We start from the raw sequence: 18,538 nt of genomic DNA on the forward strand, positions 1-18,538 counted from the left end.
GGAAGAAGGAAGAGGGAAGGGCAGCACTGTGGCTCTGCAGGAGAGAGGAACCACAGAATAAGCTGAGTCTGAAAGAACCTCTGGAGGTCCCTGGTCCAAATCCCTGCTCAAAGCAGGTCCCATCAGATCAGGTGGCTCATGTCTGTATCAATCTGAGATCCGAGTATCTCCAAGGATGTACATCCCACAACCTACTTGAGTCCCTAGTCCAGCGATTGACCTTCCTTAGCATTAACTTTTTTTTTTTCCCTCAGAAATAAAAGATTTCTGAGGTGGAACTAGTCCTTTGCTTCTCATCCTAACCCTCCATAACCTTGAGCAGGGTCTGGCTCCATCTACCTTACTCCCAAGTTCAGATGTTGAAGACCAAGCAGGAGAGCAGGAGGTTGAAGGGGATCCAGACTGACCAGCCAGACACTCTCTACCTCCCCAGCCCAACACAGGGATGAGAGAAGGCGATGGATAAAAGGYAGAATGGGGTATATTTTCAGGGCCCTCCTCTGACTTCAGAAAGCACTTTTTTGGGGAAGACACAACTCAACTCTGTGCAGAGCTGGGCTAGTTCGAACCTGTGCAGAACTGATTCAGATGAACCCAATTTGTGTGAAGAGGCTTCATTTCAGGTAGGATTCTCTCAGTTCTACTTAACTCTACAAAAACAGATGAGACTGAGAGCTTATCCAGGAGAAAAGGCAGCATGTTAAAGCTAACACATGATATTCCTCCAGCTGAGAAGGGCCAGAAGATGGGAAACAACTTCAAAATTAACTATACAGACTGATAAGGGCAAGACCTGAGGTCTTCTGGATTAATCTCACACCATGGGCCATCTGCCAACATCACCATCAAGAGGACCTCTTGATGGTCCTCTTGTGGCAATYGCACAGGAGCTGACCAAGAGAAACACGGGTTTCATCTACACCACAGACTCAGCCAAAATGACCTCGTATTGCTGTTGGGTTAAGGAGCTAGGGAAAATGGCACGTTGCAAACAGCAAGAAAAATTGGGCGCCTGCCTTGTGAATAAAAAGCGAGTTACTAAAGCTGGAAAAAACAAGCCTGCGGTCCTTGCCTCTTGCTTCCCCCCAGCTGGGTTGCGTGGCGCAATGCAGCAGAAACAGCCCTTCCAATTGCAGCCTGCAACAAGGCAGCCCAGTGGGAAGTAGGAATTAGCAAATAACATTGCAGGGATCTTTCAAAGAGATGTATTCCTCCGATTAGTGCTCACGGGGAAGACGCTTTGCACAGAAGGTTGAGCTGAGCCCCTTTCTCTCATGCCAGCTTGCTTTCCGTCAGTGGTGTAGGCAAAGATAACAGTCCCTTCCTCGTGCTGGAGCAATGTGCAGCTTTGCAGGCAGAATCCTTGTCCTGTTTTTACTCACCTCTAAATCGCAAGCGGGGAGGAATTCCTCAGCTTGCCAAATTCTGTGGGGTTTGGATGGCGTCTGGTCTTTGCCTCTGGCACCTGAGCTGTGGTTTTCCCTCTGGGGGCTTGTCGTTGAGGTGCCCCATGTCCCTTCTGCATCCCAGGAAGGGCTCCAGCTTTCCTGTTGCTCTCTCTACACGTGGCTCATACACCGAGTTCAAGCTGAGGTGACAGCACAGGGCATTACGGGAGGCAGTACCTGGGCCGTGAACTTGGCACGTGCAGGGAAGGAAAGCCACAAAAGAGCTCATTTGTGGTCAACCTGGCCAGAAACCAACCCTTCCCCTCCAAAACAAAATCGATATATTCTACACCTATACATAAAAGTCATAGCTTTCCAGCAAAAGCTGTAGAAATCACTGTTTCCACCAAAAAAAAAAAAAAAAAAAAACACACAAAAAACCCATGAGTAAATATCATCTTACCCTCCCTGCAAACTCCAGGCATTCATTCTTCTCTCCCTATCCCTGCAATGTTCACTGACCATTTCTATCAACACAGTACTTAGAAGGCTTTCAGGGTTTGATCACCTATACAGCATCTCTTCTTCACAGCAGGAATAAGCTTTAATTATTGGTGTGTTTGTGCTTAATATGATTATTAAGTAGGAGAGCATGGGGGCACCAGTGTGCAGAAGAGTCCTTGATTTTTTGAACCTGGCCTCTTCAGAAGGATCTTGCTTCCAGGAGCTTCACTTCCCCGGAGTGTGGTGTGGGTTGTGCCCCTTGGGGCCCCATCGCGAGGAGCGTGGTGCAAGGAGAAGGAAGCAGAAGAGCTTTTCCTTCCAGTGCTGTTATCTCCCTGGCAACGTCTCTGTAAAGCAACAGAAGAAAAACAAATCTGTAAGTCAAGAAACACCCAAACCTCTAATCGTGAGGCAGCCCAACAAGAGTGCTGCTGTGGGACAGGAAACTTATATCACGTATCAAACACGAATTACGCAAAACAAAAGCAAATACAAGGGAACTCCTTGCATCTTGCTGCTGCTTCTTTTGCTGGCTGCTGTGGTCTCTCTTTTAAGACTGCCTGTACTTCCTAGAGGGTCAAGTCTTGCTCCCAGCTCCCCTGGTAGGTCAGATACTTCCCAAACCTGTGCACTCTTCTCCCTTCCTAACAGTTGCTATTAAATTTATACAGACCATGTTGTAAAGGATGCAGGAGTTTCTCTGCTTGGCCCTCAAGCAGATTAGTATATGGCTACGAGCAGCAAGCAAAGGATTATCCACCCCAAAAGCTCTCTGGAAGGCCCACAGACCAGGATCTAGTTGTGGAGAGGAAGACAGAGGCCTCATACGAATTCACTTTGGGAGACCAGTGAGCCCTCCTGTTCTCACCAGACACTGCCTTACTGCAAGAGCTGAAGAGATCTCTGCTCAGAAGAGATCTCTGCTCAGAAAACCCAGCAAGAAGAACAGGGGTGCCCTGCGCCAACGAGGCAGCCAACGTCAGGGCCCGAGTGTGACTGCCAGCCTGTGAAACATGGTCACACTGCTCCAGACAGACTATCTGCAATGCAGTGCAATAAAAGARTGACTTTGTGGCAGCCTGGGCTCTCTTGATGAGATGGTAGAGCGCGCTACGCGGGCAGTTTTCCCTTTAATGGAGGGCACTCCCTTGGAACAAGTGCTTGGCACCAGATGAGTGAGGAATGAGATGGCTCTAATCCCATAATTTAATTAGAGCTGCGTGGAACTGCCTAACGAAAAGGCCACTTCCTGAGCAGGCTGCAGCAGTGCTGGGTGTCTGGCTGCTCTCCCTGGGCAGGCAACCTGGAGCCTCCTGCTCCTAGTCTGCTGCAAAAAGGCAGCACAGTGTTTTTCCATCCCTGCTGTGTCTTAACTTTCCTCCACCTTGGGTTTTGCTATAAAMCTCAAAATCACAATTAACCAAAGYGGTCCTGGCACCTTTTCCTCACGTCATCCCAGGAGCAGGAATCTTGCCCTAAGTCTTCAGGAGCTCCCCAGCTTGCATGGGGATTTGGGGAGTACAAACAGCCCTCCAAATTATGAATTGGAGCCCCCCCTCCTCATACGCACTCCCATTGCAGGATCCTTGCTATGAGACAAGTCAAGACAACATGGGGTGGGCATCACTTGAAGCACAGTTGATCCTTCTCCTGCTAGCCACAATTTTGTTGCTAGAGACTACTGGTGCCCAGAAATGCCCCACACTCCTTGGCAACCCATCCATCTGAAGAGCTCCCATGCAAACCTCATGGGAATGCCTGGAAGGAAAGGATTGCACAACCCTGTGCCTCTGAAGAAGGGAAGAGCCTGGCTTATCACTTCAGCTCCATCTTGGGCAAAGCATACAAGTTAAGTCTGGCCTGAAATTTAAGTGGAATTGTCCAAGCACCAAGTTTTGGTCTGAGCCTTTCTGGTTTGACCCTGATCCAAGTGTGCCTGTGCCTGCAGCTCCAAGCAGCAGCTCAGGCAGCCACAAAGTTCCCCGGTGCACAAAAGCTCCACAAAACTCGCGTGTAGAAGCAAAAGCCCAGGCTGGCCAACAGCAAGATGCTTAATTAACAGTGACTGGCTCCACGCCACATGTCTCCCAGGCCCAAGCTTGCACCCGCCCCAGTAATTGCTGCCCTATTATGTTTTCAGGATGCTCCAAGGTGAAAGAGAGCTTTGTACAAGAGCCCAGGGCAAGGCTGGGATTCAGCAAGCAAGCTGGCAGCYGGTTGCTTCTGCACGTAACCCTGATGTGGGGAGAAAGGTGGGGTTGGGGGATCTTGTCCTGCTCCTCTCATATCCTCAGTGAGAACTCCTAACCCCCATGGGAGAAGGGGGCAGAAAGAAATCCTGGCAAGCCACTTTGCTCCCTGGCTATGGAGAGCTCCATGCCACAAGGGCATGTTGCTGTAGCCCAGTGACAACACATCAAACTGGGAATTGCGACTGCAAAAAAATATAGGTGTAATCCTGCTACTCAAAGGGAGAGCGGTCGGTGACAAAGTACTGTCCAAAGCCACGGTTTTATGGTCACGTGGTGGTCCCCATCCTAGCTCCAGCTGGCCATCTCCGTGGCCCTGAGGAAGGTCGTCTGCAGAGAGCTTCCTACACCACCTTCGGCTGAAGGAAATCCCCAGTGTTGGAGCATTTCCTGCCTCTTCATGTGGGTTTGAAGCTGCAGCAAGACCAAAGCCCTTGTATTTTCTCACWTATCTTACAACTTTTCTCTGAGCCCATATGTTCAACCCCATCGATAAGTCATCTGATAAGAGTCGCTGGGGCCCAGCCTCAGGGCAACATTTCCTTGGGCCTCCTTGGGGGATCCCACAGACATGTTCACCCAAGCACCAAGGCCCGAGCACCATCTGCCAGTGGTTAAACACCCCACCAGCCGAGGAATTCCCCATGAGGGAAAGCCTGCAGCTGGGGGAAGGATTGGAGTGGCTCTGGTATTCATTGTCTTCAGAGGAAGCCAAGTTTTCTACTTTAAAATAAAGCTGCCTTGACTTAGCTAAGGCCTCTCCAACCACACCAAACTGAGTGTTCCTGATCTTAGAAGCTAAGCGTGCCTGACCTGCCCAATGCATCTGTGGGAGATCCTCACACACTTGTGAGGATCCAACACAGTTGTGGCCACCCATCCTAGAGAGTTTATTCTCCCAAAGCCAGCACATAAGAGTAAGAAGAGAGCTTAACAATAGCCAGTTGCTAGTGCCAAACCCAGGCTTTACTGAGTTGAGTCTACAAAGCATCAGGTAGGACTTTGCCACAAGAAGGATTTTCTTAACAGTGAACTTGCACAGGTTGTGGTTTAACTCTGTAGAAATAGAAGCACGACAGGAAGTTCCCAGCACTGAAATCCCCACACTTACCGCCCTGCAAGCAAGTTTTGTTCCTAAGAACAACTTCTCTCTGCTTCCTCCCAAGGTCACAGTTGATGAGGCCTTTCTGGCTTTCCTAGCAGATCCACTTCCCCTAGACTCATCTGTGAATCCCCCTGCCAACTGCTGCATATTCCAGATATTGTCACATACTCGTTTCCTTGCGCTGTAWCCTCCCACCTGACCCAGACAGACTTCTTTTCTCCTTCCTTTGAACATAAGAGTTGTCAGCATATCCTAGCCAGGCCTGAGATGGTCCTTGGGTCCCTAGTGAAAGTAAGACAACAGTAAACACAGAGACCATGRCAGGTAGTTTCAATTCTGACTGACAGCTAGCCAAGGGAAACTCTCCACATCCTTCTTGGTACAAATCAAGCAGCAGAAGCAAGTACTTCAGCATTTCTAGCTATTAGCAACCCAAATGGCCAAGATTCAGGTTCCTGCCTTGCTATGAAGCATTCGACTACCATTGCTCAAGGTGCTAGATTTGCGGCTGTCCTAGAGGATGCAGCTGGACTGTGAGACTTCTTTGTTTGCACCATGTCCTGCATGAGAGGTTTTCCAGGGCATGGGTCCTCTCCTGAGGTGGTAGGTAAAGGGGACACCAATCCGCTTCTCTTTTCAGAAGGGAGGGAAGCCAAGTCAAGTCTGAGGCTTGTTGTAGTGATTCATCTTGGCCTAACACTCTTCCCCATATCCCCTTCTGCCCTCCACAGACATGATATGCAACAAAGTGAGGTGAAAGGAGTTCAGAAGAGGTTATGGACCAGCTGGATGCTCAGGAAACCAAGGTTTATTCCTCTGCTCTGCATCAGGCTTTGAATGAACCATGGGTGACTCAGTCCCTTTGAAACCTTGGGGATGTGGGTCTCTAAACTGCMTAAGAGGTAGAGGAGAGTTGGGCACTCACCTTTGCTTGTGGATCTTGAGATTGACCTTTAAGTATTGTCCTCTGGTGATGACAGGGATTTACCAGCTCTCCCCACTTGCCGTGGTGGGCAGTGGGGCTCATTCCTGGAGGCCAGCAATCATTTCCATAGCCCGCATTAGGCTGGAGACAGGCCTGGACTTGCAGTTGTTCAGCATCTGTGCCCGGGGAGAAGTTATCACTGTAATCAAGCCATGCATTTGGAGCCTGCCTCATCTAATCTTCAAGAAAGCTGAGGAGAAAGAGGGAAGAAAATCATCAGTAAAACAAAAGATATTTCTAAATAATTGTTTTCCTGCAACCATATTCCTAGCTAGCATCTGAAAATTTAAGTACATTCCACTCCCTTGTCATCCTAAAGTGCTTTTGGAGCTAAACAACAGCTTTTGGKGAGGTATACAGTGCTATCTTCCTCCAGCAGGAAATTGATACACAGGATTTCTTCCTTCCTTTTCTGTACGAGGGACAGTGCAGCTGTTTCTGGTGTTGATAAGGCAGAATTTACACCAGCTCGTGCTCAGATCTGGAACACATTCCCAGTCCGAGAGAGAAGCCAGACTAGCAAGTTGGCAGAGATGACTGTAGGAAGGGAACTCGCAGACCTGCGAGTCCAGCAGGGGAAGGGAAAAGACAGAAAAGGACAGATCACAGGAGGAGTGCAACGGGGAGGCAGAGGAATAAGGGCAGYTACGGATGGCCTAGCAAAACATGAGAGCCGCGGGAGAAAAATAGAGTCGGCAGAGGGAGCGTGTCAGAAGCCAAGTAAATCAGGCAGCGACACGGTAATTAGCCTGGCTCTCCAAACGGAAAGGTGTTTACATCAGCAGGGCTTTCCTCTGGCATAAATCAGGGACACAAGCAAGTGTTCGTACAGATGCCGTGCCTAGGGTGAGTGCTGCTAGCCAGGCTCCCGAACACACGGGCACAAAGATGGGCTACTCGGGGGCACGTTTAGACAACTCAGATCCAAGTGCCACAGATGTCCCGCATGACCTTGGCTAAGTCCCAGCTTAGCCTACCCAAAGCCTGGCTCATTTTCAGTGTGCCAGGGAGAGGCCACCCCAGAKGTGACTGCACAAGCAGGGCACTCTGCAGCACCTTCCCTCTGCTGCAGGAGCAACGGCTCGTCCAATAGCCTTAAATTGCAAACGTGCTGAGCCAGCCCACCGTGGCCGGTGCCAAGCAGATGAACAATCCTGTTTTTACGATCTGAAGGCTTGTGAGAAAGACTTTGGCCAGCATTTGTGGGGGTATTATTAGGCTTTATTCTTCAGTAGCACATCCAATCAGATGTCCACCTTCCCCCTCGCCACGTCTGACCTCAGGAAAGGCAGTTGCTTACTCAGGATGACTAAGCCACACAACCCAGATTTCCCCAAACCAGGAATGCACCCACACCATATTCTTTCTCCAAAGCAAGGAGCTAGGCTTTGGATTTTGCCAGCATTTCTTACCCCAACCCAAGGGCCTAGTGACCTAGGAATACCCACCACCRTAGTCATTCACTCTGTTTTACACCATTACAATTTTACMTTTTACAACAATACTCTAAAAATGAAGCACTACATGAGCATTTTATCTTATCTAACAGGGTAGAGAGGGACAGAGGTACCCCTAAATTAAGGTGCCCCACAGCAGGTCTCTCATCAACGGACACAAGGAAACAGGCACCTTGATTTTCAATGTTCTCCTCCTGATAAAACGTCCTCCACGAGCTGCTGAAAATACTTATTAATCAATGATGCTGACGCTGGGAAAGGGGCCAGGTAATATTTCAGATCTGCTGAGAGAACTGAGAGAATTCAGTTCCTCCCCTACTGAATTYGCACCTCAAAAATCACTGTCCTCCATGAGTTACTTCAAGCTAGAGATGAAAAAAAGGCAGCACAAGGTAAATAAAATACAGCTCATTAAAAAAAAAAAAAAAAACCCTCACCAACTTATAAAATCCCAATGTGATAGATGGAACCACTGACCATATCAAGGAAGCATTAAGGAAAATAACTACCCATATACACTCAGCTTGAATACCAGCTTGGTCTGATGTGCCTACCACAGACCCCAACCCTTCTGGCTGTGCGACAAACCTTCACAGCAAGTTGGCAGTGCTGCATTTTATGCCGTGCACAAACACCACACTTGGGAAGCGAAGCTTGTGAAAGACTGGGTTCAGCAGCAATTACTCTGAGCTGCTCTTCCACTGCCAGGACTTGGGCTACGATCATAAAGTCACTTTCCAGAGGTTATTGGAGAGTCAGAGAATGGTGAGAGCTTTTGGATGTAAAATGCAGGGAGACATTAGAGGCCCAGCGGCCCACTGACATGACACTGACATGACAGCACTATCTTTATTCAACTGCCACTTTTTACTTCCAGCAAGCCAGGCCCAACAAGCTGGTGGTGCTGCCTACAGCTTTTGAGTGGCCTTTCTTTTAAGCCTGGATTGGTCTCTCTGGGGAATTAGAGAGGGACAGAGAGGACAAGACTGCATTAAAGTGCTCTCCTTGCCCATACGAGCAACAAAAGAGCCAGGGTACATCTAGACTAGGCAGTATACACCGAATACAGGCAAGTCAGGAGCCACAGTCTGCAAGTTCACACTGTGTATCCTGCTGCAAAAGGGGAAGCCAGGAGGAGCTTACGTAGGACTCAGCTAAAAGTGGCTACACGCATGACACAAGAAGGAGGCTTCTGGCCCGTAACAGGAGACCAAGTGACTTAGTTGTGGTGGGTGGGGGTATGAGAGAAGGGGATGTGGTTAGGGAACAGGGCATGAATCACCAGGGAAGCACATACGTTGATAACAGCTGGATAAACTCAAGACATAACGTCTGCTCAGGGGTMAATCCAGGCTGCACTAGAAGCGAAAAACCAGTAGACAGCAAGCCCAAGGGCCAGAGCAAAGGAAAGCTGCAAGTGCCCAGCACAGGCTTTTCCTACCTGTTATTCTGACTGGGGCTTCAGGAGGAACATCCTACAATCAGCACGGAGCTGACGTAGTGTTGGCCATGTTCATGTTTCAAAATCATCTTCCCCTTCCCCCAGGGGCTGTGCATCATCTGCATGGGAGCTGGAGGGACATGGGCACTAGAAAATGAGGGATCCAAAAATTCACCATTGCTGCGATATAGGCCCTCTTCCCTACCCTAAGCAACATCTACCTTCCAAGGCAGAATAAGGTACCTTATAACTGCCAAACATCTCAGGAAAGAACACTGTGGGACGAAAAGCTATTCCCATCCAGCAAGRTGGTTGTATTCACGTAAACACATGTGCTAGGGCATACTGCATGGCCTATGGACCTCCTTCTGAAGTCAAGATGGTTTTCARCTGTTACCTGACGTAGGTTGGAGTCAGCCTTGCTCACAGAGTTCAGCTGAGACCTCTCCATCACGGTCTTGTAATCTCACAGTCCTRTGAGGGATTGTCCTCCAACCTCTCCCATCTGACCATGCACAATCTCTAGAGGGTCTTGCACACTCCTCTTTGAAGAGCTGGTTTTCTACAAGAATTCTGTGCATTCTCTTGGGCAGGAGACAGAAGTGCACCTCTGACCTAGTGCAAGCCGAGGGACTGGCTGGAAATCTGCTACCTCCTCTCCCTCATGACTCTCAAAAGCTCAAGATAAGGCCYGAGATCCCCTTGAAAGAAACAGCCACAAGAGTGGATTGAGTGGTCAGTGCTGAAAGCGCCTGGAGAGAAATGGAGTGAAAAGAGGAAATGTGCAAATGACTCAGACAACCCCCACCCTCCTGCTGAGATCATGAATGTTCAGCCTAGTTGCTCTTCTGCTGAACTTCTCCAGCAACTGAGAGCAGATCTGCTACCRCTCTCTGGAAAGGTGCGAATGAACCTCGCTTACCAGAGTGAATCACACACAGGATGCGAGCAGCCGGCCCGCCCAAAGCGCTGGATACTTTCCTGAGTGAGTCAGTTCAAGTTTGCTTCTCTACAATTTCCATTCTGCATTTCAGGTGAGAACACGTGGCTGCTCCCAGCCGCATTCCCACCTTCTCTGTCAAGCCATTTCCAAGGAATTGCCCCACTGCTCCTTTGGCCCTTGGGCTGCCTTTGAAAAAAAGAGAGAGAAGGGAGAGTTTTGCACTGAAAGACCCTATAAATTGAACTTTGCAGACTTCTTCATATTTCTGCAAGCCAGGATACTCATATAAGCAAACCTTTAAGGAGAAGCTGGAAAAGACAACTGATTTACATGTTTTAGAAATGCACTGGAATAAGTGGGCTTCATTTCTTGCTGTTCTGAGTTTCTTCTTTTTTAAAAAAAGAAAGGATATTCAACTTGCTTCCTGTATTTTAGTAAGGCTAGAAACATGTTGCTTAGAATAGCAGAAGACATCTACAGCATGCAAGGTAAGAAACCATTCCCTCTCCCCATCAGGCAGTCACTTGCCCACTGTAGGTCTTGTGAAATACAAATGGGAAACAGAAGGGCCTTGGAGAAGACAGCTCATTCTGTTATTCCAAAGGAAATGGAGGAGGTTAGCAAGAGGAAAGAAGAGGGTGCAGAGGGATGCAGCAGAGCCCAGTGCCATGTTCTGGAAGGCTGGGGTGCTGTGATCACCAGGCCACCTCTGTGTCCAGGCAGAAGGGGAATGAAGTCTTAGAGATGCCAAAGCACCATGCTTGCCTATGGGAGATTTTTAAAGGCTAGGATTGGGAAAGAAATGGAATAACAAGAGATCAAAGCCTATGGGTTGTTTCTGCTACTGTTTAGCTCTGTTTACTGCTGGTCTGCTGCTGTTTAGCAGACCAGCACCTGGGGCAATGGTCAACAGCCTTGGGTCCTGAGACCATGCACGGTTTCAACCATATCTCACCATTGGCCAGAGCTTCTGAATCACAAAGAGCTCAGTTCAGCCTAGGAGGACAAGCACAGCAAGGGGATGGTGACTGTACAGCTCATCCCAGTAAGAAACAACACTGATCCACACTCATCACAGCACCAGGGAGAGGTGTCCTTCCAAGATAAGGTAGAAATACTGCTAGCTAAATCAGGCGCCCAGACAAATTTGCAGTGACTGTTTTGCTCTGTTGATATCTCCCCTGCAGCTCTGCTAAACAGCTCCAGCATCTGCCACAGCCATTTGACTTGGGATAGTGTCACTGAAGAGTAGTGCCTGCCAGAGCATTTCTGCACTGCRGGAACCCAGAAACAAGCTATAAAACACCAGGCCACAGAAGGACGTATCAGATTGATCCCAGAGCTGCTGACGCATCTCTGCCAGTGATATGCTCCAGTGCACGTGTTCGCTAAAAAGACAAAAACCCAAGCCTCTAAACCTAGCTACAAAATCCCAGAGACACTGGGGGCTTTGCTCAGCCCTCCGTGCCCTGCTGTGTCCGCAGGCCGGGAAGGCCACGGAGGAGTGTGAGCAGGGGCCGGGAATGGGCCCTTCGTAATGCATTAGTCACCGCAGTGCAGAGGAAGCACGGTCGGCGGCCAGTGCTCAGCATGAAATTGGGTCTCCTCATCCTAATCCCCACTGTCCCGCAGACACTGTCTGGCTCCCAACTCGCCCAGCACCCAGGCCCATGCCTAAAAGCTCCCCACAAACGCACAGACCCTGGCCCAGGAGCAGGGTCAGCTTCAGCTTATCCAATTAGCTAGGCATGCATTCATTTCCTGCCTTCCCAGTCACTATTTAGAGGCATGGTCTGATTGCTCGGGCCAGTTCCAAAGGGAGACGATGACAGCTGACTCRCAGGAGAGGTTTTACAGTCACAAGCCTCTGTTTTTTTTTCTTTTCTTTTTTTTTTTCCAGCTAGCTCCCTTGCACTAAGAGACATCCCATACAGTGAAGAAATGACAGAGAGTTGTGTTAACAAAGCACAAGATAAAGGGCAAAGTAAACCCTCATCTCAGATCAGGGGAGAGATGCCTGTCTGCAAAAGGCAACTTCAGTCCTCCATCACCTTGCGGTCTCCTCCTTAGTGACTTAACACAGACAGGCCCTGCTCCTGCCAACAGCTCTKCTGCACCCTGGACCCAAGTTTCATACTAACAGAGGGCCACTTTCCTGCTCTATCAGGGATTTAGGGAACATGACTGCATGGGAAAAGGGAATACTGTTGCTGTTGTTCACAGTGCCAGGATGAGGAAGGATCCAGCTGTGGATGGGAAAACTGCAGGAGCTGCTTTTTGGCAAAATACAAAGCTGTAGATGTTGCAGCTATGGAAAACTGGGGAAAAGAAACATATCCAGGTCAAAGTGGGGCAGGCCTACCCCTTCCCTGTTGTCACACTAATCTTGCAGTGGATGGTAGGAGCACAGATCATCAAATATGTCCCAAAACTCCTACGGTAATGCCTGTCACTTTACAGCAAAATCCATTTTATTTTTGAGTTATAATCACCCGGAGCAGAGTTGTTGAAGGAAATCACCACTTTTATTCCAGACCTGCACCTGGAACAGAACAAACGTCCATACACCAAGTCTGAGATTGCCTACAAAAGCTATCAAAGCTGGTTGATGAGCCAAGATTCAAGGATACAGCTGTTCAGAGGAGAGGACACAGTGGCATTATCTCCTCACGTGCCTGGGACTACCAAAGAGGCACCCACAGCTGGGAGATGGCATGAAAAACATTCAAAGAACTCCTCACAAAACGTCAGCTTTCACCTAATGCCTGAGCTTCTGGGTAAAATCTGACCACCTTTGTACAGCTCTTTCCTCCCAGGCACTGAATCCATGCTCTTCCTTGCTAGGCATTTTTTTGTGGTGCCTCATGCACCTTAAGACAAGGCTGCATAAAATTTATGATCTGCTGAGTGTATCACTCCTCTGTCCATCCATGGCAAACTACATGCCTGTTTTCTATTTGTGTTCTGGAAGCTTTGCTCCTGAGCAATCAACATGAGCCTTAGATCAGCGCTCTACTTAGCCACGTGTCCTGTACAACTGAGATCACTCACTTGCTTTGAAGAGAAGGTCTTAGTAAACTTTTTTTTCTAAAATCTACATCAGAGCAAGAGACAGAGTGTAACATATTCCTCTCAAGGTTCTTCCTTTTCCTAAATGTCCCAGAGCAGTAAGAGTGAAAAGCTCCCAGCAATGCCTGTTGTTACTACCAGTGTATGAATTATTCCTCATTTAGCCTCATACAGGTCAATCAGTGTGCATATCAGCTGACAGCCAGAAATCCCATGAGCTTTTTGTGAAAAAAAACATGAGTTGCTTTAGCCCTTCAGTGCCTAGAGGCTACCAGGAGTTCACCATCACATTCTCACCCTGCTTGGATGTGCTACTTGCCTGCACAGGCCAGCTGCACTGTTCTGCTAACACTGCTTATGAGTTGGGCTTAAGAGGTCCAGACCAGCTAGGGAGAACTGCTCCCTGTACACCTCTCAGGCACAAAGGCACATCCAGCTAGGATCATCCCTCCAGGCAAACTTAGTTTTCCACTTGAAGGGAAGGGTTCCACCATCTTTCATCTTCCCAAGTCAACTGTCTGCTTGACCTGTTCCTGAAACCTTCCCTGGTTCTGGCATCTTTAAAAACTACTCTGTCCCCAGGACAAACACAGTAGAGATGTAGATGTGATGGGCTGGATGCTCACTGGGTGCAAGCCAGGGAGCACAGCTGGCAGAGATGCACAATGAAGATTTAAAGCTTGGTCTAGTCGGCCACATTCCCCACTTTGTGTGTTCCCTCAGAGATGCAGTTCCCTGGTAAATCAATAACCACTACAGGTGAACACAGGCTCACATCGGAAGTTCAATTTGGGTAAAGGAAGCTTGATTACTCGGAAGAATAATCACATTAAAGGGAGCACACCGGGGCTGAATTACTTTATGTCAAGCCTTTATTTGCCAATGTGTACTATAAATGAATATTTGATTATGTTAACAGCCCCAGTGGAAAAAGAGATTTACATTACAGCCTTTTCGCTGAATACAATATCCAGTGATGCCTGTAAGCTGCAAAAAATAGATCATCCTTACAACCACTGAGAAACAACAGAAACCATGATTGCTCTTCATGGGTCCTCAGTAGGGATTTAGTTTTACAGAGAAAAGTCTTTATAGACTCATTTGCTAATGCCTGCCCAGAGGGGGTTCAAAAACACACAAAGGGTGTCACTGCTTGCTGTTAACACCTTAGTTGCTGCACAGAGAGCTCTAAAGATGTGCCAAAGAGTAATGCCAGTGAGGACATCTTGTTTCAGGGTAGATCAGACTCCCTGAAAAGCCAAGATTTCTCTTGTTTATTCTGCTAGGCSCAAAGAGTCCATTGCTTTGATACAGAAAGTCATCTGTACTCAAAACTTGGCTGGCATCTGGAAAGAGGCCTATGCCCAGGCAAGTTCTGGGCTAGGTTCAGAAAGTCCCACAGGGCAGAGGGGCTTGCAAAGCCAAAGTACACAGTTCCCAAGCAAGCAACCTGCTGAGAGTTCACTCTCTCCCTGTTTCGTTTCACCTCCCCTCAAAGGCAGAGTGATACAGTTGAGCAGCCCCRAGACTAAACCTCCTATGGAGAGCAATTCGACTGGTGCAGCAATACCAGAACATCAGACCACTAATTCACTTGCTTCTGGCACTGAGAGCACTCGCACGCAGGGTTACACCAGTTAGTAACTCCAATATTAAATTATTCCACAAAAGCCACATGGGATCATTTCCTTGCCTAGACAGCCTTACTGGTGTTCCTGTGTGGCAAGTGGGAAGGCAGCTAACAGAGAGTTTACAGACTAGAAAGGATGGAAGTGGAGCCAGCTAAGATTGCTAGAGGAGATACACACACATGCACACATACAAGCACACACTTGCAAGTATGGATGTCACAACGGCAAAATTAAAATATCAAGATGCAGTTTTCTCTTTCTTGCCAATTTTTAGCTTGCCCCAGGCCCTACTGAATGCATTTACATTATAACAGTAGCTTTTCTGGGTGAGAATAGCTGTACACAGCACAGCACTTTCATGGCAACATGAATAGCCTCACCAGGAGGACAGAAAAGGGACTATATTCCCTTTGAGCATCAATATTACATGTATAGCAAGAGTAACACCAAATGGCTACAGGAGAAGACCTTGGGTCTTCTGTTTGATTCAAGCATCTCTTAAAAACTAGGGCTGCTGTGTTCCCAGCAGGATTCRTGATACATAAGACATCATATGGTGAGCAATAGGTGTCTACCACTCTATGTAGGGCTACTTCCTCCATATAAACTGCCAACAAATACTTACAAAGACGCCAAACTTGTGGTGGTGCTTTGTTTTCTTCTTCTGGATGCAGACATAAAGTGTACCAGCTGTCACAGCTCCCATCTTCGGAAGTGATGAAATGATAGGCACCTGGGGAGAAAGAAGATATGGTATTACTGAGGGCTCTATTGCAGCCCTTGAAATGGGAAGGCAGCTTGACATTTCATTTCCAGGTAGTTTTTATTAATAAACCAAAGTAAACAATACTGCATCYTTTACCATTTCTGTAGTGGTTCCCAAGGTTGTTCCATCTTTGCTCTGTTACATTCAGATCCCTTCCTATATTGACAATGCTCTCAATTATTTCATATTCAAAGTGATCCTTGCATTTTCCATTGTTTTCCCAGCTCATTGGGGAAGGTATTAATGAAGACAGGTTCCAAAATGAATCCCTGAGCAGTGCTCACACAACAAGTCATCCAAGTTTTATCTGGTTTCCTACCCACTTGAACTGTTTTTYCTTAGTAATGCTCAGGTTAGCTAATATATTTCCCACAGGACAAAGTACCAAGCACTTGAAGAAAAATTCCTGATCAATAAAAGGTGGTGGAGTTATTTTTAAGCTCTGTCAGAAAGCTCAGACTCAGCCTTCCTTCCATGAAATCTTTTCTGGCTATATTGCTCCRTTCACTTAGAAGCAAATGAAAGCACTGCGTCATTCCCTCTTACTGAAGGAGTTCTGGGCCAAGCTTACTGAAAACAAGAAGAAAACATCTCTTGGTCATGGAATSTTCACCTAGGCAGGTCCTTCCTCTGTCTTACAGACCTGCACCCTCTCTTCCTCCCATGGCCATTCACTTCTCTCTTCAGTCTCTTTATTTTCACAGGARATTTGGGAGTCCTTCTGCAGATTTCAGAAATCCCTCACTAACAGCTTCAACAAGAAGTCATAAGAAAGGGGCTGAACTCATCAGGTGGTTATAGGTAGCAACGTACCCAAAGAGGGTGTTAACATACCTTGCAAATCCCTGGGCCTATGAATCTATCCCGTCTCTACTAAACATGACCATCAGCATTCCTCGAGAGCAGTATTGCTTACTTAGATGTTCAGTTGGGCTGTTCATGTGAGTGCTGRCTTGCTTCGACTGGAATAGGGCCTTCCACAGGCCCCATCACTTGGTCAGAGAAGTTAGAAACAAAAGATTGGGTCTAGAAAAGGGGCAACTGTCCTTAGCTTAGATTATTGGGGTAAGTGGAAGACCCTTGAATACACATACGCTTAGTATTCAGTGATACTTTAAAATCTGAGGAAGAAAATTCTACACTAATATGCTCTTTGCTTTTAATAGATGAACATGTAGCTGAATCTATATATGGAAAGGAAATTAATGGGTCCCATTCCTTTGGCACAAATGCCCAGTGACGCATYCTTGTGTGAAGAATATCTCTGCATGAGACACATCCAATGTGACTTAGTCCAAATTAGAACAGGTCCAAAACCCAGTTTAAAATATGAAGTGGAAACTACATTGAATCTATCTCAGATAAGTCACACCAGAAATGAACAATAAAGTGGATTACTGTTCTCAAGAAAACTAGCCCTGTCATGCAAGGACAAGAGAGTCATGTATGTCAGGGAGCAAAGCAGCAGCATCTTGACCATCTAGAAGTCAACAGCACCATGGATTTCAACAGAATGAGAGTTTCTCTCTCCAAGGAGTAAAAGTTGCCAGAGGGCTGCTAAGAGAACACCAAGTTCTCAGAGCTTGTGAAAGCCTCAGTTCAGACATTCAGAGCACAGAGTTTGGTTTGATAACTCTGTGGTGAGAATGTGATAATTCTATGATGGAAATGAGATCTTCAATCCCAACTTTCCCCTTTCCGCCCACCAGAGACTGAAAGAGTGATGTGCATTAGAAACACATTTAACTGCACAGAGTAGAAACCCAAGCAGGGACATTACAAAGAGCACTGGAAAGTTATTTGGGTTGACAGACCAGGCCAGCCTCTCACCTGCAGCAAGGAGCTGCTGGAAACGCTTGCTTTCTTGCAGTTCTCCCCATTGAGCATACAAGCACATGGGGACATTGTAGATATCCTGTCACAACGCTTGTTGAGATGCTGCTTTGCAATACATGGTAAAATGGGCTTTACTGAAGTGGTTCAAATAAGCACTTTCTACCTCCCACATCCCATAGCCGAACTGTGGCATCTCTGGGTGTCAGGCAGCACTGGAATAATGCTGGGGATATAGGGAAGGAGTTACCAAGCCAAACTTTGGTGTATTAAGTGCCTAGTGAAGTTGCATCACAGACAGAAGCCCAGGCAATCAGGAGAAGTCAAGAACTGATGCCCTTAGCTTTTTTTTTTTACGGGAAGACAGAGCCCCAAAAGCTACTATTTAAGCTACACTGGAAATAGAGCAACCTTTTCTGCTTTTACAAGAATTTTAAAGCTGAAGAGTGACCCTCCAAACACACAAGCAATGCCCAAACTAGGAGATTTTTCTTTATCCCTCAGTTTACTTTGTAGATGAAGTAACAGAATATAGGAAGGCAATTCCGGTAACCCACTGCTGGCTGAGGCAGTTTTTCCCTAGGGAAAGCAAGGGAAAAGGGCCAGAAGGGAGGACAGTGTACAGCCAGTTCTGGGATGAGGACACAGTCATGGTGCTCAGCATTTTCAAACGGCAGCTCTGAACTCACCATGAGCCTGTCAGGAAACTCCAAGGTCTTATTTGCTCCCTCAGAGAACTCAGAGTAGTAGACGAGTGAAAGAGCATGGAGGAAGGTTGCAGCTTCCTTTGTTTCCTCAAATCTGCAGGTCTGTGTATTCCTATTGAAAATATTTTGGGTGGGGGGAATCCCTGTGCCAACTGCCCCACTCCTGCTCTGAACAACAACCTTTCAAGGCAGTTTTTCCCACACAGCAGTTTGGTTATGTGTGTGGGAAACTACTGTCCCCTCCATTAATCCCTTCAGCTGCTGTTCCTGACATTGTTAGCCACTTGTTGGGGAATAAGATCTGCCGAGCACAGCAGGACACAGCAGCACTTGGACAGGACACCTGTAAGGATGGACCTACAAGGAGCACCAGGTGGAGATGAACTAGATGCCCTGCTAGTGCAGAGCTGTAGCTTCTCCTAGAGCTGTGACSCACCTGCATCAACTCTGCTGGCTGGAG

General features: G+C 47.5%; 1 long non-coding RNA gene across 1 annotated transcript; it reads right to left on the reverse strand.

Moving 5' to 3' along the window:
- Positions 1-1,979: 1,979 nt before the first annotated feature.
- On the reverse strand, positions 1,980-10,238 carry LOC112942752. The gene is made up of 3 exons (XR_003248446.1): positions 10,052-10,238; positions 6,172-6,421; positions 1,980-2,239 (listed from the first exon to the last, which is right to left on the reverse strand). It is a non-coding gene; the product is annotated as an uncharacterized LOC112942752 (long non-coding RNA).
- Between the last annotated feature and the right edge of the window lie 8,300 nt (positions 10,239-18,538).

This window comes from Nothoprocta perdicaria, unplaced genomic scaffold, assembly GCF_003342845.1.
Source record: "Nothoprocta perdicaria isolate Ctin4 unplaced genomic scaffold, notPer1 scaffold_132, whole genome shotgun sequence".
Taxonomy (NCBI): Eukaryota; Metazoa; Chordata; class Aves; order Tinamiformes; family Tinamidae; genus Nothoprocta; species Nothoprocta perdicaria.